General features: G+C 47.3%; 39 non-coding genes across 39 annotated transcripts; all 39 read right to left on the bottom strand.

Annotated features, from left to right (window-relative positions):
- Positions 1 to 177: 177 nt before the first annotated feature.
- AC3HAE_009667 (transfer RNA serine (anticodon AGA)) lies at positions 178 to 259 on the bottom strand. The gene has a single exon. It is a non-coding gene; the product is annotated as a tRNA-Ser (tRNA).
- Positions 260 to 390: 131 nt separating this feature from the next.
- AC3HAE_009666 (transfer RNA alanine (anticodon UGC)) lies at positions 391 to 462 on the bottom strand. The gene has a single exon. It is a non-coding gene; the product is annotated as a tRNA-Ala (tRNA).
- Positions 463 to 781: 319 nt separating this feature from the next.
- AC3HAE_009665 (transfer RNA serine (anticodon AGA)) lies at positions 782 to 863 on the bottom strand. Its single transcript has one exon. It is a non-coding gene; the product is annotated as a tRNA-Ser (tRNA).
- Positions 864 to 1,658: 795 nt separating this feature from the next.
- On the bottom strand, positions 1,659 to 1,730 carry AC3HAE_009663 (transfer RNA alanine (anticodon CGC)). The gene has a single exon. It is a non-coding gene; the product is annotated as a tRNA-Ala (tRNA).
- A 691-nt stretch (positions 1,731 to 2,421) lies between these two features.
- AC3HAE_009661 (transfer RNA serine (anticodon AGA)) lies at positions 2,422 to 2,503 on the bottom strand. The gene has a single exon. It is a non-coding gene; the product is annotated as a tRNA-Ser (tRNA).
- Positions 2,504 to 2,634: 131 nt separating this feature from the next.
- AC3HAE_009660 (transfer RNA alanine (anticodon UGC)) lies at positions 2,635 to 2,706 on the bottom strand. The gene has a single exon. It is a non-coding gene; the product is annotated as a tRNA-Ala (tRNA).
- A 319-nt stretch (positions 2,707 to 3,025) lies between these two features.
- Positions 3,026 to 3,107, bottom strand: AC3HAE_009659 (transfer RNA serine (anticodon AGA)). Its single transcript has one exon. It is a non-coding gene; the product is annotated as a tRNA-Ser (tRNA).
- Positions 3,108 to 3,902: 795 nt separating this feature from the next.
- On the bottom strand, positions 3,903 to 3,974 carry AC3HAE_009658 (transfer RNA alanine (anticodon CGC)). The gene has a single exon. It is a non-coding gene; the product is annotated as a tRNA-Ala (tRNA).
- Positions 3,975 to 4,665: 691 nt separating this feature from the next.
- Positions 4,666 to 4,747, bottom strand: AC3HAE_009657 (transfer RNA serine (anticodon AGA)). The gene has a single exon. It is a non-coding gene; the product is annotated as a tRNA-Ser (tRNA).
- A 131-nt stretch (positions 4,748 to 4,878) lies between these two features.
- Positions 4,879 to 4,950, bottom strand: AC3HAE_009656 (transfer RNA alanine (anticodon UGC)). The gene has a single exon. It is a non-coding gene; the product is annotated as a tRNA-Ala (tRNA).
- Positions 4,951 to 5,269: 319 nt separating this feature from the next.
- Positions 5,270 to 5,351, bottom strand: AC3HAE_009655 (transfer RNA serine (anticodon AGA)). The gene has a single exon. It is a non-coding gene; the product is annotated as a tRNA-Ser (tRNA).
- A 795-nt stretch (positions 5,352 to 6,146) lies between these two features.
- On the bottom strand, positions 6,147 to 6,218 carry AC3HAE_009654 (transfer RNA alanine (anticodon CGC)). Its single transcript has one exon. It is a non-coding gene; the product is annotated as a tRNA-Ala (tRNA).
- A 691-nt stretch (positions 6,219 to 6,909) lies between these two features.
- AC3HAE_009652 (transfer RNA serine (anticodon AGA)) lies at positions 6,910 to 6,991 on the bottom strand. Its single transcript has one exon. It is a non-coding gene; the product is annotated as a tRNA-Ser (tRNA).
- A 131-nt stretch (positions 6,992 to 7,122) lies between these two features.
- Positions 7,123 to 7,194, bottom strand: AC3HAE_009651 (transfer RNA alanine (anticodon UGC)). The gene has a single exon. It is a non-coding gene; the product is annotated as a tRNA-Ala (tRNA).
- A 319-nt stretch (positions 7,195 to 7,513) lies between these two features.
- Positions 7,514 to 7,595, bottom strand: AC3HAE_009649 (transfer RNA serine (anticodon AGA)). Its single transcript has one exon. It is a non-coding gene; the product is annotated as a tRNA-Ser (tRNA).
- A 795-nt stretch (positions 7,596 to 8,390) lies between these two features.
- On the bottom strand, positions 8,391 to 8,462 carry AC3HAE_009648 (transfer RNA alanine (anticodon CGC)). The gene has a single exon. It is a non-coding gene; the product is annotated as a tRNA-Ala (tRNA).
- Positions 8,463 to 9,153: 691 nt separating this feature from the next.
- AC3HAE_009647 (transfer RNA serine (anticodon AGA)) lies at positions 9,154 to 9,235 on the bottom strand. Its single transcript has one exon. It is a non-coding gene; the product is annotated as a tRNA-Ser (tRNA).
- Positions 9,236 to 9,366: 131 nt separating this feature from the next.
- AC3HAE_009646 (transfer RNA alanine (anticodon UGC)) lies at positions 9,367 to 9,438 on the bottom strand. Its single transcript has one exon. It is a non-coding gene; the product is annotated as a tRNA-Ala (tRNA).
- Positions 9,439 to 9,757: 319 nt separating this feature from the next.
- On the bottom strand, positions 9,758 to 9,839 carry AC3HAE_009645 (transfer RNA serine (anticodon AGA)). Its single transcript has one exon. It is a non-coding gene; the product is annotated as a tRNA-Ser (tRNA).
- Positions 9,840 to 10,634: 795 nt separating this feature from the next.
- On the bottom strand, positions 10,635 to 10,706 carry AC3HAE_009644 (transfer RNA alanine (anticodon CGC)). Its single transcript has one exon. It is a non-coding gene; the product is annotated as a tRNA-Ala (tRNA).
- A 691-nt stretch (positions 10,707 to 11,397) lies between these two features.
- On the bottom strand, positions 11,398 to 11,479 carry AC3HAE_009643 (transfer RNA serine (anticodon AGA)). The gene has a single exon. It is a non-coding gene; the product is annotated as a tRNA-Ser (tRNA).
- Positions 11,480 to 11,610: 131 nt separating this feature from the next.
- On the bottom strand, positions 11,611 to 11,682 carry AC3HAE_009641 (transfer RNA alanine (anticodon UGC)). The gene has a single exon. It is a non-coding gene; the product is annotated as a tRNA-Ala (tRNA).
- Positions 11,683 to 12,001: 319 nt separating this feature from the next.
- AC3HAE_009640 (transfer RNA serine (anticodon AGA)) lies at positions 12,002 to 12,083 on the bottom strand. The gene has a single exon. It is a non-coding gene; the product is annotated as a tRNA-Ser (tRNA).
- A 795-nt stretch (positions 12,084 to 12,878) lies between these two features.
- Positions 12,879 to 12,950, bottom strand: AC3HAE_009639 (transfer RNA alanine (anticodon CGC)). The gene has a single exon. It is a non-coding gene; the product is annotated as a tRNA-Ala (tRNA).
- Positions 12,951 to 13,641: 691 nt separating this feature from the next.
- AC3HAE_009637 (transfer RNA serine (anticodon AGA)) lies at positions 13,642 to 13,723 on the bottom strand. The gene has a single exon. It is a non-coding gene; the product is annotated as a tRNA-Ser (tRNA).
- Positions 13,724 to 13,854: 131 nt separating this feature from the next.
- AC3HAE_009636 (transfer RNA alanine (anticodon UGC)) lies at positions 13,855 to 13,926 on the bottom strand. The gene has a single exon. It is a non-coding gene; the product is annotated as a tRNA-Ala (tRNA).
- A 319-nt stretch (positions 13,927 to 14,245) lies between these two features.
- On the bottom strand, positions 14,246 to 14,327 carry AC3HAE_009635 (transfer RNA serine (anticodon AGA)). The gene has a single exon. It is a non-coding gene; the product is annotated as a tRNA-Ser (tRNA).
- Positions 14,328 to 15,122: 795 nt separating this feature from the next.
- AC3HAE_009634 (transfer RNA alanine (anticodon CGC)) lies at positions 15,123 to 15,194 on the bottom strand. The gene has a single exon. It is a non-coding gene; the product is annotated as a tRNA-Ala (tRNA).
- A 691-nt stretch (positions 15,195 to 15,885) lies between these two features.
- AC3HAE_009633 (transfer RNA serine (anticodon AGA)) lies at positions 15,886 to 15,967 on the bottom strand. Its single transcript has one exon. It is a non-coding gene; the product is annotated as a tRNA-Ser (tRNA).
- A 131-nt stretch (positions 15,968 to 16,098) lies between these two features.
- Positions 16,099 to 16,170, bottom strand: AC3HAE_009632 (transfer RNA alanine (anticodon UGC)). The gene has a single exon. It is a non-coding gene; the product is annotated as a tRNA-Ala (tRNA).
- Positions 16,171 to 16,489: 319 nt separating this feature from the next.
- Positions 16,490 to 16,571, bottom strand: AC3HAE_009630 (transfer RNA serine (anticodon AGA)). The gene has a single exon. It is a non-coding gene; the product is annotated as a tRNA-Ser (tRNA).
- A 795-nt stretch (positions 16,572 to 17,366) lies between these two features.
- AC3HAE_009629 (transfer RNA alanine (anticodon CGC)) lies at positions 17,367 to 17,438 on the bottom strand. Its single transcript has one exon. It is a non-coding gene; the product is annotated as a tRNA-Ala (tRNA).
- A 691-nt stretch (positions 17,439 to 18,129) lies between these two features.
- AC3HAE_009628 (transfer RNA serine (anticodon AGA)) lies at positions 18,130 to 18,211 on the bottom strand. Its single transcript has one exon. It is a non-coding gene; the product is annotated as a tRNA-Ser (tRNA).
- A 131-nt stretch (positions 18,212 to 18,342) lies between these two features.
- On the bottom strand, positions 18,343 to 18,414 carry AC3HAE_009627 (transfer RNA alanine (anticodon UGC)). The gene has a single exon. It is a non-coding gene; the product is annotated as a tRNA-Ala (tRNA).
- A 319-nt stretch (positions 18,415 to 18,733) lies between these two features.
- On the bottom strand, positions 18,734 to 18,815 carry AC3HAE_009625 (transfer RNA serine (anticodon AGA)). Its single transcript has one exon. It is a non-coding gene; the product is annotated as a tRNA-Ser (tRNA).
- A 795-nt stretch (positions 18,816 to 19,610) lies between these two features.
- Positions 19,611 to 19,682, bottom strand: AC3HAE_009624 (transfer RNA alanine (anticodon CGC)). The gene has a single exon. It is a non-coding gene; the product is annotated as a tRNA-Ala (tRNA).
- A 691-nt stretch (positions 19,683 to 20,373) lies between these two features.
- Positions 20,374 to 20,455, bottom strand: AC3HAE_009623 (transfer RNA serine (anticodon AGA)). Its single transcript has one exon. It is a non-coding gene; the product is annotated as a tRNA-Ser (tRNA).
- Positions 20,456 to 20,586: 131 nt separating this feature from the next.
- Positions 20,587 to 20,658, bottom strand: AC3HAE_009622 (transfer RNA alanine (anticodon UGC)). The gene has a single exon. It is a non-coding gene; the product is annotated as a tRNA-Ala (tRNA).
- A 319-nt stretch (positions 20,659 to 20,977) lies between these two features.
- AC3HAE_009621 (transfer RNA serine (anticodon AGA)) lies at positions 20,978 to 21,059 on the bottom strand. The gene has a single exon. It is a non-coding gene; the product is annotated as a tRNA-Ser (tRNA).
- Positions 21,060 to 21,118: the final 59 nt, after the last annotated feature.

The raw sequence follows: 21,118 nt of genomic DNA, 5'->3' as shown, positions 1-21,118 counted from the left end.
TGTACCTGCAGATGGAAGCACTGGCCAACAGTTGTCGGCAGGCCTCAATCATCGCGACACAAGAAACGTTTTTCCCTTCTGTGGCCGTCAGCACTCAGCGCATAACTGCACCCTTCTCATATAGACGTGTTAAACAGCACTAGCTTATGGAAGCCTACGCACTGATTACCCTGCAACCGTTGACGGCAGGATTCGAACCTGCGCGGGGAGACCCCAATGGATTTCTAGTCCATCGCCTTAACCACTCGGCCACGACAACACATGCGCCGTAGTTTCAATTCTCTGGGTTGTTCGAACAGTAGCAGTCTGCAACATTTCCTTCGCGGGATGTATTGCATGAACTAATTTCGATCAAAATTCCGCTCGCCAAAGCTTTTGTGGATAATGGATTGGAGATGCCGGGGATTGAACCCGGGGCCTCATACATGCAAAGCATGCGCTCTACCACTGAGCTACATCCCCTTACAACACAACACAGTACATTTTAAACCTGCGTCAGGAGACGCTTTGGGTTTTCTCGTCCGTGGCATTCAGCACTTGGACATGACAACTACTGGTCTTCAGATCTATCAGACCTTTGAAGATTAACATCTCATGTCGGGAGAGCATGGTGTTAAAAACATTGGATGCTTGGACCTCATCCAGAAAAGGCCAGGGAGCGAAGACGTCGCCTCCTACATGCTAAGATTGACATATTTGCACTCAATTCACGCAGTGCCACCGTACGATGTGGCCACGCGTTGACGGAACTCGGGAATGGAAAAAGCTGCACAGGTGCAACCGTTGTCGGCAGGATTCGAACCTGCGCGGGGAGACCCCAATGGATTTCTAGTCCATCGCCTTAACCACTCGGCCACGACAACACACGGACATCAGTTTCCAGTCTCTGAGTTGCTCGAACAGTAAGAGTGTGGAACATTTAGGGTAGGTTGCTTGATCTCATTTTGAAATAGTCTTCAATTCATGACAGAAGCGTGCTTGGATCACATCTCGGAGATGGCAGGGATTGAACCTCAGGCCTTCTACATGAGAAGCATACGCTCTGCCGTTGAGAAACATCCCTTGTGTTACTTCAGTCGTACATCTGTACAACCGATTCCTGAAGCTTTGCTTAACGATAGAAGGGACAAGTAGGTCATCGGCTGGCACTAGGGTATCGTACATTTCATAGAGACTGGGAGTTGAACCCAGGGTGTCCTATTTACAAGACAGGTGCTTTGACCAGCTAAGCCGCAGTACCACTTTTGATTTGTTCACTTGAGACACCAATGAAATATGTCTCATGTAGCGCGACCCGCTCATGTGTGAAGCCATCAGAACTGGCATCTAAAGGGATTCCAATTGAGTGGGGTACTTACATAACACAACGTACTGCTGTGATTAGAACCCTGCATCTTCTGTTGACTAGACAGTCACTATGACCAGCCACGCCACAGCACCACCCTCAGGTCAAGAGAAATGCTTCAGCAAATGATTGAGAATACAACGAAAGAGGCCTGCACTACCATGACATGTTTCTGTTGATCCTTTAAACAGTATAACGCATTACTGTTTAATCATTCATTAAACAGTAAATTTCAGCAATGTCACGTGATCGGATAGTTGTTTACCTCTACAACTGATTTGGTCATAAAGATCGTTTTTCTCTTCCTATATTGTGGAGATGCCGGGGATTGAACCCGGGGCCTCATACATGCGAAGCATGCGCTCTACCACTGAGCTACATCCCCTTATTGTTCTTTGACCTACATCTCTACCATAAATACCTGAAGCTTTGCTTAATGATACAGCCAATCAATAGGTTGACTTGCACTAGGCCATCCTAGTGCGAGATGCAGATACTTGGCCTGCCTGCTAGTAGCAGAGGTGGTAAACTGGTGCGGCAGAATTCAAACATGGAGAGAGGGGGATCCAATGGATTTCTAGTGCATCAGCTTAACCGCTTGGCCAGGACAATGGTGCTTTTCGACCTCAACTCTATCAGTTGTCCGAACAGTAACAGACTGCAACGTTTGAGGTTGTGTGATCAAATTTTGAAATAGTCTCACACTCTTGACAACAGCTTGCTTTGATCACATCTTAGTGATCGGACCTCAGCACTCCTACATGAGAAGCTGTACAGATGGGCCGATTACTACAATTGTACGCGTGTGCAAGCGATACATGTAGCTTTGCTTAACGATACATGGGAGAAATGCGGTTATTGACTGGCACTACGGTATAACACAGTGTACAGGGAAATTGTGTACCTGCAGATGGAAGCACTGGCCAACAGTTGTCGGCAGGCCTCAATCATCGCGACACAAGAAACGTTTTTCCCTTCTGTGGCCGTCAGCACTCAGCGCATAACTGCACCCTTCTCATATAGACGTGTTAAACAGCACTAGCTTATGGAAGCCTACGCACTGATTACCCTGCAACCGTTGACGGCAGGATTCGAACCTGCGCGGGGAGACCCCAATGGATTTCTAGTCCATCGCCTTAACCACTCGGCCACGACAACACATGCGCCGTAGTTTCAATTCTCTGGGTTGTTCGAACAGTAGCAGTCTGCAACATTTCCTTCGCGGGATGTATTGCATGAACTAATTTCGATCAAAATTCCGCTCGCCAAAGCGTTTGTGGATAATGGATTGGAGATGCCGGGGATTGAACCCGGGGCCTCATACATGCAAAGCATGCGCTCTACCACTGAGCTACATCCCCTTACAACACAACACAGTACATTTTAAACCTGCGTCAGGAGACGCTTTGGGTTTTCTCGTCCGTGGCATTCAGCACTTGGACATGACAACTACTGGTCTTCAGATCTATCAGACCTTTGAAGATTAACATCTCATGTCGGGAGAGCATGGTGTTAAAAACATTGGATGCTTGGACCTCATCCAGAAAAGGCCAGGGAGCGAAGACGTCGCCTCCTACATGCTAAGATTGACATATTTGCACTCAATTCACGCAGTGCCACCGTACGATGTGGCCACGCGTTGACGGAACTCGGGAATGGAAAAAGCTGCACAGGTGCAACCGTTGTCGGCAGGATTCGAACCTGCGCGGGGAGACCCCAATGGATTTCTAGTCCATCGCCTTAACCACTCGGCCACGACAACACACGGACATCAGTTTCCAGTCTCTGAGTTGCTCGAACAGTAAGAGTGTGGAACATTTAGGGTAGGTTGCTTGATCTCATTTTGAAATAGTCTTCAATTCATGACAGAAGCGTGCTTGGATCACATCTCGGAGATGGCAGGGATTGAACCTCAGGCCTTCTACATGAGAAGCATACGCTCTGCCGTTGAGAAACATCCCTTGTGTTACTTCAGTCGTACATCTGTACAACCGATTCCTGAAGCTTTGCTTAACGATAGAAGGGACAAGTAGGTCATCGGCTGGCACTAGGGTATCGTACATTTCATAGAGACTGGGAGTTGAACCCAGGGTGTCCTATTTACAAGACAGGTGCTTTGACCAGCTAAGCCGCAGTACCACTTTTGATTTGTTCACTTGAGACACCAATGAAATATGTCTCATGTAGCGCGACCCGCTCATGTGTGAAGCCATCAGAACTGGCATCTAAAGGGATTCCAATTGAGTGGGGTACTTACATAACACAACGTACTGCTGTGATTAGAACCCTGCATCTTCTGTTGACTAGACAGTCACTATGACCAGCCACGCCACAGCACCACCCTCAGGTCAAGAGAAATGCTTCAGCAAATGATTGAGAATACAACGAAAGAGGCCTGCACTACCATGACATGTTTCTGTTGATCCTTTAAACAGTATAACGCATTACTGTTTAATCATTCATTAAACAGTAAATTTCAGCAATGTCACGTGATCGGATAGTTGTTTACCTCTACAACTGATTTGGTCATAAAGATCGTTTTTCTCTTCCTATATTGTGGAGATGCCGGGGATTGAACCCGGGGCCTCATACATGCGAAGCATGCGCTCTACCACTGAGCTACATCCCCTTATTGTTCTTTGACCTACATCTCTACCATAAATACCTGAAGCTTTGCTTAATGATACAGCCAATCAATAGGTTGACTTGCACTAGGCCATCCTAGTGCGAGATGCAGATACTTGGCCTGCCTGCTAGTAGCAGAGGTGGTAAACTGGTGCGGCAGAATTCAAACATGGAGAGAGGGGGATCCAATGGATTTCTAGTGCATCAGCTTAACCGCTTGGCCAGGACAATGGTGCTTTTCGACCTCAACTCTATCAGTTGTCCGAACAGTAACAGACTGCAACGTTTGAGGTTGTGTGATCAAATTTTGAAATAGTCTCACACTCTTGACAACAGCTTGCTTTGATCACATCTTAGTGATCGGACCTCAGCACTCCTACATGAGAAGCTGTACAGATGGGCCGATTACTACAATTGTACGCGTGTGCAAGCGATACATGTAGCTTTGCTTAACGATACATGGGAGAAATGCGGTTATTGACTGGCACTACGGTATAACACAGTGTACAGGGAAATTGTGTACCTGCAGATGGAAGCACTGGCCAACAGTTGTCGGCAGGCCTCAATCATCGCGACACAAGAAACGTTTTTCCCTTCTGTGGCCGTCAGCACTCAGCGCATAACTGCACCCTTCTCATATAGACGTGTTAAACAGCACTAGCTTATGGAAGCCTACGCACTGATTACCCTGCAACCGTTGACGGCAGGATTCGAACCTGCGCGGGGAGACCCCAATGGATTTCTAGTCCATCGCCTTAACCACTCGGCCACGACAACACATGCGCCGTAGTTTCAATTCTCTGGGTTGTTCGAACAGTAGCAGTCTGCAACATTTCCTTCGCGGGATGTATTGCATGAACTAATTTCGATCAAAATTCCGCTCGCCAAAGCGTTTGTGGATAATGGATTGGAGATGCCGGGGATTGAACCCGGGGCCTCATACATGCAAAGCATGCGCTCTACCACTGAGCTACATCCCCTTACAACACAACACAGTACATTTTAAACCTGCGTCAGGAGACGCTTTGGGTTTTCTCGTCCGTGGCATTCAGCACTTGGACATGACAACTACTGGTCTTCAGATCTATCAGACCTTTGAAGATTAACATCTCATGTCGGGAGAGCATGGTGTTAAAAACATTGGATGCTTGGACCTCATCCAGAAAAGGCCAGGGAGCGAAGACGTCGCCTCCTACATGCTAAGATTGACATATTTGCACTCAATTCACGCAGTGCCACCGTACGATGTGGCCACGCGTTGACGGAACTCGGGAATGGAAAAAGCTGCACAGGTGCAACCGTTGTCGGCAGGATTCGAACCTGCGCGGGGAGACCCCAATGGATTTCTAGTCCATCGCCTTAACCACTCGGCCACGACAACACACGGACATCAGTTTCCAGTCTCTGAGTTGCTCGAACAGTAAGAGTGTGGAACATTTAGGGTAGGTTGCTTGATCTCATTTTGAAATAGTCTTCAATTCATGACAGAAGCGTGCTTGGATCACATCTCGGAGATGGCAGGGATTGAACCTCAGGCCTTCTACATGAGAAGCATACGCTCTGCCGTTGAGAAACATCCCTTGTGTTACTTCAGTCGTACATCTGTACAACCGATTCCTGAAGCTTTGCTTAACGATAGAAGGGACAAGTAGGTCATCGGCTGGCACTAGGGTATCGTACATTTCATAGAGACTGGGAGTTGAACCCAGGGTGTCCTATTTACAAGACAGGTGCTTTGACCAGCTAAGCCGCAGTACCACTTTTGATTTGTTCACTTGAGACACCAATGAAATATGTCTCATGTAGCGCGACCCGCTCATGTGTGAAGCCATCAGAACTGGCATCTAAAGGGATTCCAATTGAGTGGGGTACTTACATAACACAACGTACTGCTGTGATTAGAACCCTGCATCTTCTGTTGACTAGACAGTCACTATGACCAGCCACGCCACAGCACCACCCTCAGGTCAAGAGAAATGCTTCAGCAAATGATTGAGAATACAACGAAAGAGGCCTGCACTACCATGACATGTTTCTGTTGATCCTTTAAACAGTATAACGCATTACTGTTTAATCATTCATTAAACAGTAAATTTCAGCAATGTCACGTGATCGGATAGTTGTTTACCTCTACAACTGATTTGGTCATAAAGATCGATTTTCTCTTCCTATATTGTGGAGATGCCGGGGATTGAACCCGGGGCCTCATACATGCGAAGCATACGCTCTACCACTGAGCTACATCCCCTTATTGTTCTTTGACCTACATCTCTACCATAAATACCTGAAGCTTTGCTTAATGATACAGCCAATCAATAGGTTGACTTGCACTAGGCCATCCTAGTGCGAGATGCAGATACTTGGCCTGCCTGCTAGTAGCAGAGGTGGTAAACTGGTGCGGCAGAATTCAAACATGGAGAGAGGGGGATCCAATGGATTTCTAGTGCATCAGCTTAACCGCTTGGCCAGGACAATGGTGCTTTTCGACCTCAACTCTATCAGTTGTCCGAACAGTAACAGACTGCAACGTTTGAGGTTGTGTGATCAAATTTTGAAATAGTCTCACACTCTTGACAACAGCTTGCTTTGATCACATCTTAGTGATCGGACCTCAGCACTCCTACATGAGAAGCTGTACAGATGGGCCGATTACTACAATTGTACGCGTGTGCAAGCGATACATGTAGCTTTGCTTAACGATACATGGGAGAAATGCGGTTATTGACTGGCACTACGGTATAACACAGTGTACAGGGAAATTGTGTACCTGCAGATGGAAGCACTGGCCAACAGTTGTCGGCAGGCCTCAATCATCGCGACACAAGAAACGTTTTTCCCTTCTGTGGCCGTCAGCACTCAGCGCATAACTGCACCCTTCTCATATAGACGTGTTAAACAGCACTAGCTTATGGAAGCCTACGCACTGATTACCCTGCAACCGTTGACGGCAGGATTCGAACCTGCGCGGGGAGACCCCAATGGATTTCTAGTCCATCGCCTTAACCACTCGGCCACGACAACACATGCGCCGTAGTTTCAATTCTCTGGGTTGTTCGAACAGTAGCAGTCTGCAACATTTCCTTCGCGGGATGTATTGCATGAACTAATTTCGATCAAAATTCCGCTCGCCAAAGCGTTTGTGGATAATGGATTGGAGATGCCGGGGATTGAACCCGGGGCCTCATACATGCAAAGCATGCGCTCTACCACTGAGCTACATCCCCTTACAACACAACACAGTACATTTTAAACCTGCGTCAGGAGACGCTTTGGGTTTTCTCGTCCGTGGCATTCAGCACTTGGACATGACAACTACTGGTCTTCAGATCTATCAGACCTTTGAAGATTAACATCTCATGTCGGGAGAGCATGGTGTTAAAAACATTGGATGCTTGGACCTCATCCAGAAAAGGCCAGGGAGCGAAGACGTCGCCTCCTACATGCTAAGATTGACATATTTGCACTCAATTCACGCAGTGCCACCGTACGATGTGGCCACGCGTTGACGGAACTCGGGAATGGAAAAAGCTGCACAGGTGCAACCGTTGTCGGCAGGATTCGAACCTGCGCGGGGAGACCCCAATGGATTTCTAGTCCATCGCCTTAACCACTCGGCCACGACAACACACGGACATCAGTTTCCAGTCTCTGAGTTGCTCGAACAGTAAGAGTGTGGAACATTTAGGGTAGGTTGCTTGATCTCATTTTGAAATAGTCTTCAATTCATGACAGAAGCGTGCTTGGATCACATCTCGGAGATGGCAGGGATTGAACCTCAGGCCTTCTACATGAGAAGCATACGCTCTGCCGTTGAGAAACATCCCTTGTGTTACTTCAGTCGTACATCTGTACAACCGATTCCTGAAGCTTTGCTTAACGATAGAAGGGACAAGTAGGTCATCGGCTGGCACTAGGGTATCGTACATTTCATAGAGACTGGGAGTTGAACCCAGGGTGTCCTATTTACAAGACAGGTGCTTTGACCAGCTAAGCCGCAGTACCACTTTTGATTTGTTCACTTGAGACACCAATGAAATATGTCTCATGTAGCGCGACCCGCTCATGTGTGAAGCCATCAGAACTGGCATCTAAAGGGATTCCAATTGAGTGGGGTACTTACATAACACAACGTACTGCTGTGATTAGAACCCTGCATCTTCTGTTGACTAGACAGTCACTATGACCAGCCACGCCACAGCACCACCCTCAGGTCAAGAGAAATGCTTCAGCAAATGATTGAGAATACAACGAAAGAGGCCTGCACTACCATGACATGTTTCTGTTGATCCTTTAAACAGTATAACGCATTACTGTTTAATCATTCATTAAACAGTAAATTTCAGCAATGTCACGTGATCGGATAGTTGTTTACCTCTACAACTGATTTGGTCATAAAGATCGTTTTTCTCTTCCTATATTGTGGAGATGCCGGGGATTGAACCCGGGGCCTCATACATGCGAAGCATGCGCTCTACCACTGAGCTACATCCCCTTATTGTTCTTTGACCTACATCTCTACCATAAATACCTGAAGCTTTGCTTAATGATACAGCCAATCAATAGGTTGACTTGCACTAGGCCATCCTAGTGCGAGATGCAGATACTTGGCCTGCCTGCTAGTAGCAGAGGTGGTAAACTGGTGCGGCAGAATTCAAACATGGAGAGAGGGGGATCCAATGGATTTCTAGTGCATCAGCTTAACCGCTTGGCCAGGACAATGGTGCTTTTCGACCTCAACTCTATCAGTTGTCCGAACAGTAACAGACTGCAACGTTTGAGGTTGTGTGATCAAATTTTGAAATAGTCTCACACTCTTGACAACAGCTTGCTTTGATCACATCTTAGTGATCGGACCTCAGCACTCCTACATGAGAAGCTGTACAGATGGGCCGATTACTACAATTGTACGCGTGTGCAAGCGATACATGTAGCTTTGCTTAACGATACATGGGAGAAATGCGGTTATTGACTGGCACTACGGTATAACACAGTGTACAGGGAAATTGTGTACCTGCAGATGGAAGCACTGGCCAACAGTTGTCGGCAGGCCTCAATCATCGCGACACAAGAAACGTTTTTCCCTTCTGTGGCCGTCAGCACTCAGCGCATAACTGCACCCTTCTCATATAGACGTGTTAAACAGCACTAGCTTATGGAAGCCTACGCACTGATTATCCTGCAACCGTTGACGGCAGGATTCGAACCTGCGCGGGGAGACCCCAATGGATTTCTAGTCCATCGCCTTAACCACTCGGCCACGACAACACATGCGCCGTAGTTTCAATTCTCTGGGTTGTTCGAACAGTAGCAGTCTGCAACATTTCCTTCTCGGGATGTATTGCATGAACTAATTTCGATCAAAATTCCGCTCGCCAAAGCGTTTGTGGATAATGGATTGGAGATGCCGGGGATTGAACCCGGGGCCTCATACATGCAAAGCATGCGCTCTACCACTGAGCTACATCCCCTTACAACACAACACAGTACATTTTAAACCTGCGTCAGGAGACGCTTTGGGTTTTCTCGTCCGTGGCATTCAGCACTTGGACATGACAACTACTGGTCTTCAGATCTATCAGACCTTTGAAGATTAACATCTCATGTCGGGAGAGCATGGTGTTAAAAACATTGGATGCTTGGACCTCATCCAGAAAAGGCCAGGGAGCGAAGACGTCGCCTCCTACATGCTAAGATTGACATATTTGCACTCAATTCACGCAGTGCCACCGTACGATGTGGCCACGCGTTGACGGAACTCGGGAATGGAAAAAGCTGCACAGGTGCAACCGTTGTCGGCAGGATTCGAACCTGCGCGGGGAGACCCCAATGGATTTCTAGTCCATCGCCTTAACCACTCGGCCACGACAACACACGGACATCAGTTTCCAGTCTCTGAGTTGCTCGAACAGTAAGAGTGTGGAACATTTAGGGTAGGTTGCTTGATCTCATTTTGAAATAGTCTTCAATTCATGACAGAAGCGTGCTTGGATCACATCTCGGAGATGGCAGGGATTGAACCTCAGGCCTTCTACATGAGAAGCATACGCTCTGCCGTTGAGAAACATCCCTTGTGTTACTTCAGTCGTACATCTGTACAACCGATTCCTGAAGCTTTGCTTAACGATAGAAGGGACAAGTAGGTCATCGGCTGGCACTAGGGTATCGTACATTTCATAGAGACTGGGAGTTGAACCCAGGGTGTCCTATTTACAAGACAGGTGCTTTGACCAGCTAAGCCGCAGTACCACTTTTGATTTGTTCACTTGAGACACCAATGAAATATGTCTCATGTAGCGCGACCCGCTCATGTGTGAAGCCATCAGAACTGGCATCTAAAGGGATTCCAATTGAGTGGGGTACTTACATAACACAACGTACTGCTGTGATTAGAACCCTGCATCTTCTGTTGACTAGACAGTCACTATGACCAGCCACGCCACAGCACCACCCTCAGGTCAAGAGAAATGCTTCAGCAAATGATTGAGAATACAACGAAAGAGGCCTGCACTACCATGACATGTTTCTGTTGATCCTTTAAACAGTATAACGCATTACTGTTTAATCATTCATTAAACAGTAAATTTCAGCAATGTCACGTGATCGGATAGTTGTTTACCTCTACAACTGATTTGGTCATAAAGATCGTTTTTCTCTTCCTATATTGTGGAGATGCCGGGGATTGAACCCGGGGCCTCATACATGCGAAGCATGCGCTCTACCACTGAGCTACATCCCCTTATTGTTCTTTGACCTACATCTCTACCATAAATACCTGAAGCTTTGCTTAATGATACAGCCAATCAATAGGTTGACTTGCACTAGGCCATCCTAGTGCGAGATGCAGATACTTGGCCTGCCTGCTAGTAGCAGAGGTGGTAAACTGGTGCGGCAGAATTCAAACATGGAGAGAGGGGGATCCAATGGATTTCTAGTGCATCAGCTTAACCGCTTGGCCAGGACAATGGTGCTTTTCGACCTCAACTCTATCAGTTGTCCGAACAGTAACAGACTGCAACGTTTGAGGTTGTGTGATCAAATTTTGAAATAGTCTCACACTCTTGACAACAGCTTGCTTTGATCACATCTTAGTGATCGGACCTCAGCACTCCTACATGAGAAGCTGTACAGATGGGCCGATTACTACAATTGTACGCGTGTGCAAGCGATACATGTAGCTTTGCTTAACGATACATGGGAGAAATGCGGTTATTGACTGGCACTACGGTATAACACAGTGTACAGGGAAATTGTGTACCTGCAGATGGAAGCACTGGCCAACAGTTGTCGGCAGGCCTCAATCATCGCGACACAAGAAACGTTTTTCCCTTCTGTGGCCGTCAGCACTCAGCGCATAACTGCACCCTTCTCATATAGACGTGTTAAACAGCACTAGCTTATGGAAGCCTACGCACTGATTACCCTGCAACCGTTGACGGCAGGATTCGAACCTGCGCGGGGAGACCCCAATGGATTTCTAGTCCATCGCCTTAACCACTCGGCCACGACAACACATGCGCCGTAGTTTCAATTCTCTGGGTTGTTCGAACAGTAGCAGTCTGCAACATTTCCTTCGCGGGATGTATTGCATGAACTAATTTCGATCAAAATTCCGCTCGCCAAAGCTTTTGTGGATAATGGATTGGAGATGCCGGGGATTGAACCCGGGGCCTCATACATGCAAAGCATGCGCTCTACCACTGAGCTACATCCCCTTACAACACAACACAGTACATTTTAAACCTGCGTCAGGAGACGCTTTGGGTTTTCTCGTCCGTGGCATTCAGCACTTGGACATGACAACTACTGGTCTTCAGATCTATCAGACCTTTGAAGATTAACATCTCATGTCGGGAGAGCATGGTGTTAAAAACATTGGATGCTTGGACCTCATCCAGAAAAGGCCAGGGAGCGAAGACGTCGCCTCCTACATGCTAAGATTGACATATTTGCACTCAATTCACGCAGTGCCACCGTACGATGTGGCCACGCGTTGACGGAACTCGGGAATGGAAAAAGCTGCACAGGTGCAACCGTTGTCGGCAGGATTCGAACCTGCGCGGGGAGACCCCAATGGATTTCTAGTCCATCGCCTTAACCACTCGGCCACGACAACACACGGACATCAGTTTCCAGTCTCTGAGTTGCTCGAACAGTAAGAGTGTGGAACATTTAGGGTAGGTTGCTTGATCTCATTTTGAAATAGTCTTCAATTCATGACAGAAGCGTGCTTGGATCACATCTCGGAGATGGCAGGGATTGAACCTCAGGCCTTCTACATGAGAAGCATACGCTCTGCCGTTGAGAAACATCCCTTGTGTTACTTCAGTCGTACATCTGTACAACCGATTCCTGAAGCTTTGCTTAACGATAGAAGGGACAAGTAGGTCATCGGCTGGCACTAGGGTATCGTACATTTCATAGAGACTGGGAGTTGAACCCAGGGTGTCCTATTTACAAGACAGGTGCTTTGACCAGCTAAGCCGCAGTACCACTTTTGATTTGTTCACTTGAGACACCAATGAAATATGTCTCATGTAGCGCGACCCGCTCATGTGTGAAGCCATCAGAACTGGCATCTAAAGGGATTCCAATTGAGTGGGGTACTTACATAACACAACGTACTGCTGTGATTAGAACCCTGCATCTTCTGTTGACTAGACAGTCACTATGACCAGCCACGCCACAGCACCACCCTCAGGTCAAGAGAAATGCTTCAGCAAATGATTGAGAATACAACGAAAGAGGCCTGCACTACCATGACATGTTTCTGTTGATCCTTTAAACAGTATAACGCATTACTGTTTAATCATTCATTAAACAGTAAATTTCAGCAATGTCACGTGATCGGATAGTTGTTTACCTCTACAACTGATTTGGTCATAAAGATCGTTTTTCTCTTCCTATATTGTGGAGATGCCGGGGATTGAACCCGGGGCCTCATACATGCGAAGCATGCGCTCTACCACTGAGCTACATCCCCTTATTGTTCTTTGACCTACATCTCTACCATAAATACCTGAAGCTTTGCTTAATGATACAGCCAATCAATAGGTTGACTTGCACTAGGCCATCCTAGTGCGAGATGCAGATACTTGGCCTGCCTGCTAGTAGCAGAGGTGGTAAACTGGTGCGGCAGAATTCAAACATGGAGAGAGGGGGATCCAATGGATTTCTAGTGCATCAGCTTAACCGCTTGGCCAGGACAATGGTGCTTTTCGACCTCAACTCTATCAGTTGTCCGAACAGTAACAGACTGCAACGTTTGAGGTTGTGTGATCAAATTTTGAAATAGTCTCACACTCTTGACAACAGCTTGCTTTGATCACATCTTAGTGATCGGACCTCAGCACTCCTACATGAGAAGCTGTACAGATGGGCCGATTACTACAATTGTACGCGTGTGCAAGCGATACATGTAGCTTTGCTTAACGATACATGGGAGAAATGCGGTTATTGACTGGCACTACGGTATAACACAGTGTATAGGGAAATTGTGTACCTGCAGATGGAAGCACTGGCCAACAGTTGTCGGCAGGCCTCAATCATCGCGACACAAGAAACGTTTTTCCCTTCTGTGGCCGTCAGCACTCAGCGCATAACTGCACCCTTCTCATATAGACGTGTTAAACAGCACTAGCTTATGGAAGCCTACGCACTGATTACCCTGCAACCGTTGACGGCAGGATTCGAACCTGCGCGGGGAGACCCCAATGGATTTCTAGTCCATCGCCTTAACCACTCGGCCACGACAACACATGCGCCGTAGTTTCAATTCTCTGGGTTGTTCGAACAGTAGCAGTCTGCAACATTTCCTTCGCGGGATGTATTGCATGAACTAATTTCGATCAAAATTCCGCTCGCCAAAGCGTTTGTGGATAATGGATTGGAGATGCCGGGGATTGAACCCGGGGCCTCATACATGCAAAGCATGCGCTCTACCACTGAGCTACATCCCCTTACAACACAACACAGTACATTTTAAACCTGCGTCAGGAGACGCTTTGGGTTTTCTCGTCCGTGGCATTCAGCACTTGGACATGACAACTACTGGTCTTCAGATCTATCAGACCTTTGAAGATTAACATCTCATGTCGGGAGAGCATGGTGTTAAAAACATTGGATGCTTGGACCTCATCCAGAAAAGGCCAGGGAGCGAAGACGTCGCCTCCTACATGCTAAGATTGACATATTTGCACTCAATTCACGCAGTGCCACCGTACGATGTGGCCACGCGTTGACGGAACTCGGGAATGGAAAAAGCTGCACAGGTGCAACCGTTGTCGGCAGGATTCGAACCTGCGCGGGGAGACCCCAATGGATTTCTAGTCCATCGCCTTAACCACTCGGCCACGACAACACACGGACATCAGTTTCCAGTCTCTGAGTTGCTCGAACAGTAAGAGTGTGGAACATTTAGGGTAGGTTGCTTGATCTCATTTTGAAATAGTCTTCAATTCATGACAGAAGCGTGCTTGGATCACATCTCGGAGATGGCAGGGATTGAACCTCAGGCCTTCTACATGAGAAGCATACGCTCTGCCGTTGAGAAACATCCCTTGTGTTACTTCAGTCGTACATCTGTACAACCGATTCCTGAAGCTTTGCTTAACGATAGAAGGGACAAGTAGGTCATCGGCTGGCACTAGGGTATCGTACATTTCATAGAGACTGGGAGTTGAACCCAGGGTGTCCTATTTACAAGACAGGTGCTTTGACCAGCTAAGCCGCAGTACCACTTTTGATTTGTTCACTTGAGACACCAATGAAATATGTCTCATGTAGCGCGACCCGCTCATGTGTGAAGCCATCAGAACTGGCATCTAAAGGGATTCCAATTGAGTGGGGTACTTACATAACACAACGTACTGCTGTGATTAGAACCCTGCATCTTCTGTTGACTAGACAGTCACTATGACCAGCCACGCCACAGCACCACCCTCAGGTCAAGAGAAATGCTTCAGCAAATGATTGAGAATACAACGAAAGAGGCCTGCACTACCATGACATGTTTCTGTTGATCCTTTAAACAGTATAACGCATTACTGTTTAATCATTCATTAAACAGTAAATTTCAGCAATGTCACGTGATCGGATAGTTGTTTACCTCTACAACTGATTTGGTCATAAAGATCGTTTTTCTCTTCCTATATTGTGGAGATGCCGGGGATTGAACCCGGGGCCTCATACATGCGAAGCATGCGCTCTACCACTGAGCTACATCCCCTTATTGTTCTTTGACCTACATCTCTACCATAAATACCTGAAGCTTTGCTTAATGATACAGCCAATCAATAGGTTGACTTGCACTAGGCCATCCTAGTGCGAGATGCAGATACTTGGCCTGCCTGCTAGTAGCAGAGGTGGTAAACTGGTGCGGCAGAATTCAAACATGGAGAGAGGGGGATCCAATGGATTTCTAGTGCATCAGCTTAACCGCTTGGCCAGGACAATGGTGCTTTTCGACCTCAACTCTATCAGTTGTCCGAACAGTAACAGACTGCAACGTTTGAGGTTGTGTGATCAAATTTTGAAATAGTCTCACACTCTTGACAACAGCTTGCTTTGATCACATCTTAGTGATCGGACCTCAGCACTCCTACATGAGAAGCTGTACAGATGGGCCGATTACTACAATTGTACGCGTGTGCAAGCGATACATGTAGCTTTGCTTAACGATACATGGGAGAAATGCGGTTATTGACTGGCACTACGGTATAACACAGTGTATAGGGAAATTGTGTACCTGCAGATGGAAGCACTGGCCCACAGTTGTCGGCAGGCCTCAATCATCGCGACACAAGAAACGTTTTTCCCTTCTGTGGCCGTCAGCACTCAGCGCATAACTGCACCCTTCTCATATAGACGTGTTAAACAGCACTAGCTTATGGAAGCCTACGCACTGATTACCCTGCAACCGTTGACGGCAGGATTCGAACCTGCGCGGGGAGACCCCAATGGATTTCTAGTCCATCGCCTTAACCACTCGGCCACGACAACACATGCGCCGTAGTTTCAATTCTCTGGGTTGTTCGAACAGTAGCAGTCTGCAACATTTCCTTCGCGGGATGTATTGCATGAACTAATTTCGATCAAAATTCCGCTCGCCAAAGCGTTTGTGGATAATGGATTGGAGATGCCGGGGATTGAACCCGGGGCCTCATACATGCAAAGCATGCGCTCTACCACTGAGCTACATCCCCTTACAACACAACACAGTACATTTTAAACCTGCGTCAGGAGACGCTTTGGGTTTTCTCGTCCGTGGCATTCAGCACTTGGACATGACAACTACTGGTCTTCAGATCTATCAGACCTTTGAAGATTAACATCTCATGTCGGGAGAGCATGGTGTTAAAAACATTGGATGCTTGGACCTCATCCAGAAAAGGCCAGGGAGCGAAGACGTCGCCTCCTACATGCTAAGATTGACATATTTGCACTCAATTCACGCAGTGCCACCGTACGATGTGGCCACGCGTTGACGGAACTCGGGAATGGAAAAAGCTGCACAGGTGCAACCGTTGTCGGCAGGATTCGAACCTGCGCGGGGAGACCCCAATGGATTTCTAGTCCATCGCCTTAACCACTCGGCCACGACAACACACGGACATCAGTTTCCAGTCTCTGAGTTGCTCGAACAGTAAGAGTGTGGAACATTTAGGGTAGGTTGCTTGATCTCATTTTGAAATAGTCTTCAATTCATGACAGAAGCGTGCTTGGATCACATCTCGGAGATGGCAGGGATTGAACCTCAGGCCTTCTACATGAGAAGCATACGCTCTGCCGTTGAGAAACATCCCTTGTGTTACTTCAGTCGTACATCTGTACAACCGATTCCTGAAGCTTTGCTTAACGATAGAAGGGACAAGTAGGTCATCGGCTGGCACTAGGGTATCGTACATTTCATAGAGACTGGGAGTTGAACCCAGGGTGTCCTATTTACAAGACAGGTGCTTTGACCAGCTAAGCCGCAGTACCACTTTTGATTTGTTCACTTGAGACACCAATGAAATATGTCTCATGTAGCGCGACCCGCTCATGTGTGAAGCCATCAGAACTGGCATCTAAAGGGATTCCAATTGAGTGGGGTACTTACATAACACAACGTACTGCTGTGATTAGAACCCTGCATCTTCTGTTGACTAGACAGTCACTATGACCAGCCACGCCACAGCACCACCCTCAGGTCAAGAGAAATGCTTCAGCAAATGATTGAGAATACAACGAAAGAGGCCTGCACTACCATGACATGTTTCTGTTGATCCTTTAAACAGTATAACGCATTACTGTTTAATCATTCATTAAACAGTAAATTTCAGCAATGTCACGTGATCGGATAGTTGTTTACCTCTACAACTGATTTGGTCATAAAGATCGTTTTTCTCTTCCTATATTGTGGAGATGCCGGGGATTGAACCCGGGGCCTCATACATGCGAAGCATGCGCTCTACCACTGAGCTACATCCCCTTATTGTTCTTTGACCTACATCTCTACCATAAATACCTGAAGCTTTGCTTAATGATACAGCCAATCAATAGGTTGACTTGCACTAGGCCATCCTAGTGCGAGATGCAGATACTTGGCCTGCCTGCTAGTAGCAGAGGTGGTAAACTGGTGCGGCAGAATTCAAACATGGAGAGAGGGGGATCCAATGGATTTCTAGTGCATCAGCTTAACCGCTTGGCCAGGACAATGGTGCTTTTCGACCTCAACTCTATCAGTTGTCCGAACAGTAACAGACTGCAACGTTTGAGGTTGTGTGATCAAATTTTGAAATAGTCTCACACTCTTGACAACAGCTTGCTTTGATCACATCTTAGTGATCGGACCTCAGCACTCCTACATGAGAAGCTGTACAGATGGGCCGATTACTACAATTGTACGCGTGTGCAAGCGATACATGTAGCTTTGCTTAACGATACATGGGAGAAATGCGGTTATTGACTGGCACTACGGTATAACACAGTGTATAGGGAAATTGTGTACCTGCAGATGGAAGCACTGGCCCACAGTTGTCGGCAGGCCTCAATCATCACGACACAAGAAACGTTTTTCCCTTCTGTGGCCGTCAGCACTCAGCGCATAACTGCACCCTTCTCATATAGACGTGTTAAACAGCACTAGCTTATGGAAGCCTACGCACTGATTACCCTGCAACCGTTGACGGCAGGATTCGAACCTGCGCGGGGAGACCCCAATGGATTTCTAGTCCATCGCCTTAACCACTCGGCCACGACAACACATGCGCCGTAGTTTCAATTCTCTGGGTTGTTCGAACAGTAGCAGTCTGCAACATTTCCTTCGCGGGATGTATTGCATGAACTAATTTCGATCAAAATTCCGCTCGCCAAAGCGTTTGTGGATAATGGATTGGAGATGCTGGGGATTGAACCCGGGGCCTCATACATGCAAAGCATGCGCTCTACCACTGAGCTACATCCCCTTACAACACAACACAGTACATTTTAAACCTGCGTCAGGAGACGCTTTGGGTTTTCTCGTCCGTGGCATTCAGCACTTGGACATGACAACTACTGGTCTTCAGATCTATCAGACCTTTGAAGATTAACATCTCATGTCGGGAGAGCATGGTGTTAAAAACATTGGATGCTTGGACCTCATCCAGAAAAGGCCAGGGAGCGAAGACGTCGCCTCCTACATGCTAAGATTGACATATTTGCACTCAATTCACGCAGTGCCACCGTACGATGTGGCCACGCGTTGACGGAACTCGGGAATGGAAAAAGCTGCACAGGTGCAACCGTTGTCGGCAGGATTCGAACCTGCGCGGGGAGACCCCAATGGATTTCTAGTCCATCGCCTTAACCACTCGGCCACGACAACACACGGACATCAGTTTCCAGTCTCTGAGTTGCTCGAACAGTAAGAGTGTGGAACATTTAGGGTAGGTTGCTTGATCTCATTTTGAAATAGTCTTCAATTCATGACAGAAGCGTGCTTGGATCACATCTCGGAGATGGCAGGGATTGAACCTCAGGCCTTCTACATGAGAAGCATACGCTCTGCCGTTGAGAAACATCCCTTGTGTTACTTCAGTCGTACATCTGTACAACCGATTCCTGAAGCTTTGCTTAACGATAGAAGGGACAAGTAGGTCATCGGCTGGCACTAGGGTATCGTACATTTCATAGAGACTGGGAGTTGAACCCAGGGTGTCCTATTTACAAGACAGGTGCTTTGACCAGCTAAGCCGCAGTACCACTTTTGATTTGTTCACTTGAGACACCAATGAAATATGTCTCATGTAGCGCGACCCGCTCATGTGTGAAGCCATCAGAACTGGCATCTAAAGGGATTCCAATTGAGTGGGGTACTTACATAACACAACGTACTGCTGTGATTAGAACCCTGCATCTTCTGTTGACTAGACAGTCACTATGACCAGCCACGCCACAGCACCACCCTCAGGTCAAGAGAAATGCTTCAGCAAATGATTGAGAATACAACGAAAGAGGCCTGCACTACCATGACATGTTTCTGTTGATCCTTTAAACAGTATAACGCATTACTGTTTAATCATTCATTAAACAGTAAATTTCAGCAATGTCACGTGATCGGATAGTTGTTTACCTCTACAACTGATTTGGTCATAAAGATCGTTTTTCTCTTCCTATATTGTGGAGATGCCGGGGATTGAACCCGGGGCCTCATACATGCGAAGCATGCGCTCTACCACTGAGCTACATCCCCTTATTGTTCTTTGACCTACATCTCTACCATAAATACCTGAAGCTTTGCTTAATGATACAGCCAATCAATAGGTTGACTTGCACTAGGCCATCCTAGTGCGAGATGCAGATACTTGGCCTGCCTGCTAGTAGCAGAGGTGGTAAACTGGTGCGGCAGAATTCAAACATGGAGAGAGGGGGATCCAATGGATTTCTAGTGCATCAGCTTAACCGCTTGGCCAGGACAATGGTGCTTTTCGACCTCAACTCTATCAGTTGTCCGAACAGTAACAGACTGCAACGTTTGAGGTTGTGTGATCAAATTTTGAAATAGTCTCACACTCTTGACAACAGCTTGCTTTGATCACATCTTAGTGATCGGACCTCAGCACTCCTACATGAGAAGCTGTACAGATGGGCCGATTACTACAATTGTACGCGTGTGCAAGCGATACATGTAGCTTTGCTTAACGATACATGGGAGAAATGCGGTTATTGACTGGCACTACGGTATAACACAGTGTATAGGGAAATTGTGTACCTGCAGATGGAAGCACTGGCCAACAGTTGTCGGCAGGCCTCAATCATCGCGACACAAGAAACGTTTTTCCCTTCTGTGGCCGTCAGCACTCAGCGCATAACTGCACCCTTCTCATATAGACGTGTTAAACAGCACTAGCTTATGGAAGCCTACGCACTGATTACCCTGCAACCGTTGACGGCAGGATTCGAACCTGCGCGGGGAGACCCCAATGGATTTCTAGTCCATCGCCTTAACCACTCGGCCACGACAACACATGCGCCGTAGTTTCAATTCTCTGGGTTGTTCGAACAGTAGCAGTCTGCAACATTTCCTTCGCGGGATGTATTGCATGAACTAATTTCGATCAAAATTCCGCTCGCCAAAGCGTTTGTGGATAATGGATTGGAGATGCCGGGGATTGAACCCGGGGCCTCATACATGCAAAGCATGCGCTCTACCACTGAGCTACATCCCCTTACAACACAACACAGTACATTTTAAACCTGCGTCAGGAGACGCTTTGGGTTTTCTCGTCCGTGGCATTCAGCACTTGGACATGACAACTACTGGTCTTCAGATCTATCAGACCTTTGAAGATTAACATCTCATGTCGGGAGAGCATGGTGTTAAAAACATTGGATGCTTGGACCTCATCCAGAAAAGGCCAGGGAGCGAAGACGTCGCCTCCTACATGCTAAGATTGACATATTTGCACTCAATTCACGCAGTGCCACCGTACGATGTGGCCACGCGTTGACGGAACTCGGGAATGGAAAAAGCTGCACAGGTGCAACCGTTGTCGGCAGGATTCGAACCTGCGCGGGGAGACCCCAATGGATTTCTAGTCCATCGCCTTAACCACTCGGCCACGACAACACACGGACATCAGTTTCCAGTCTCTGAGTTGCTCGAACAGTAAGAGTGTGGAACATTTA

This window comes from Micromesistius poutassou, assembly GCF_964030765.1.
Source record: "Micromesistius poutassou genome assembly, chromosome: 2".
In the NCBI taxonomy this organism is placed as follows: Eukaryota; Metazoa; Chordata; class Actinopteri; order Gadiformes; family Gadidae; genus Micromesistius; species Micromesistius poutassou.
Note: the sequence above shows the minus strand (reverse complement) of the source record. Positions and strands in the feature narration are given on the sequence as shown.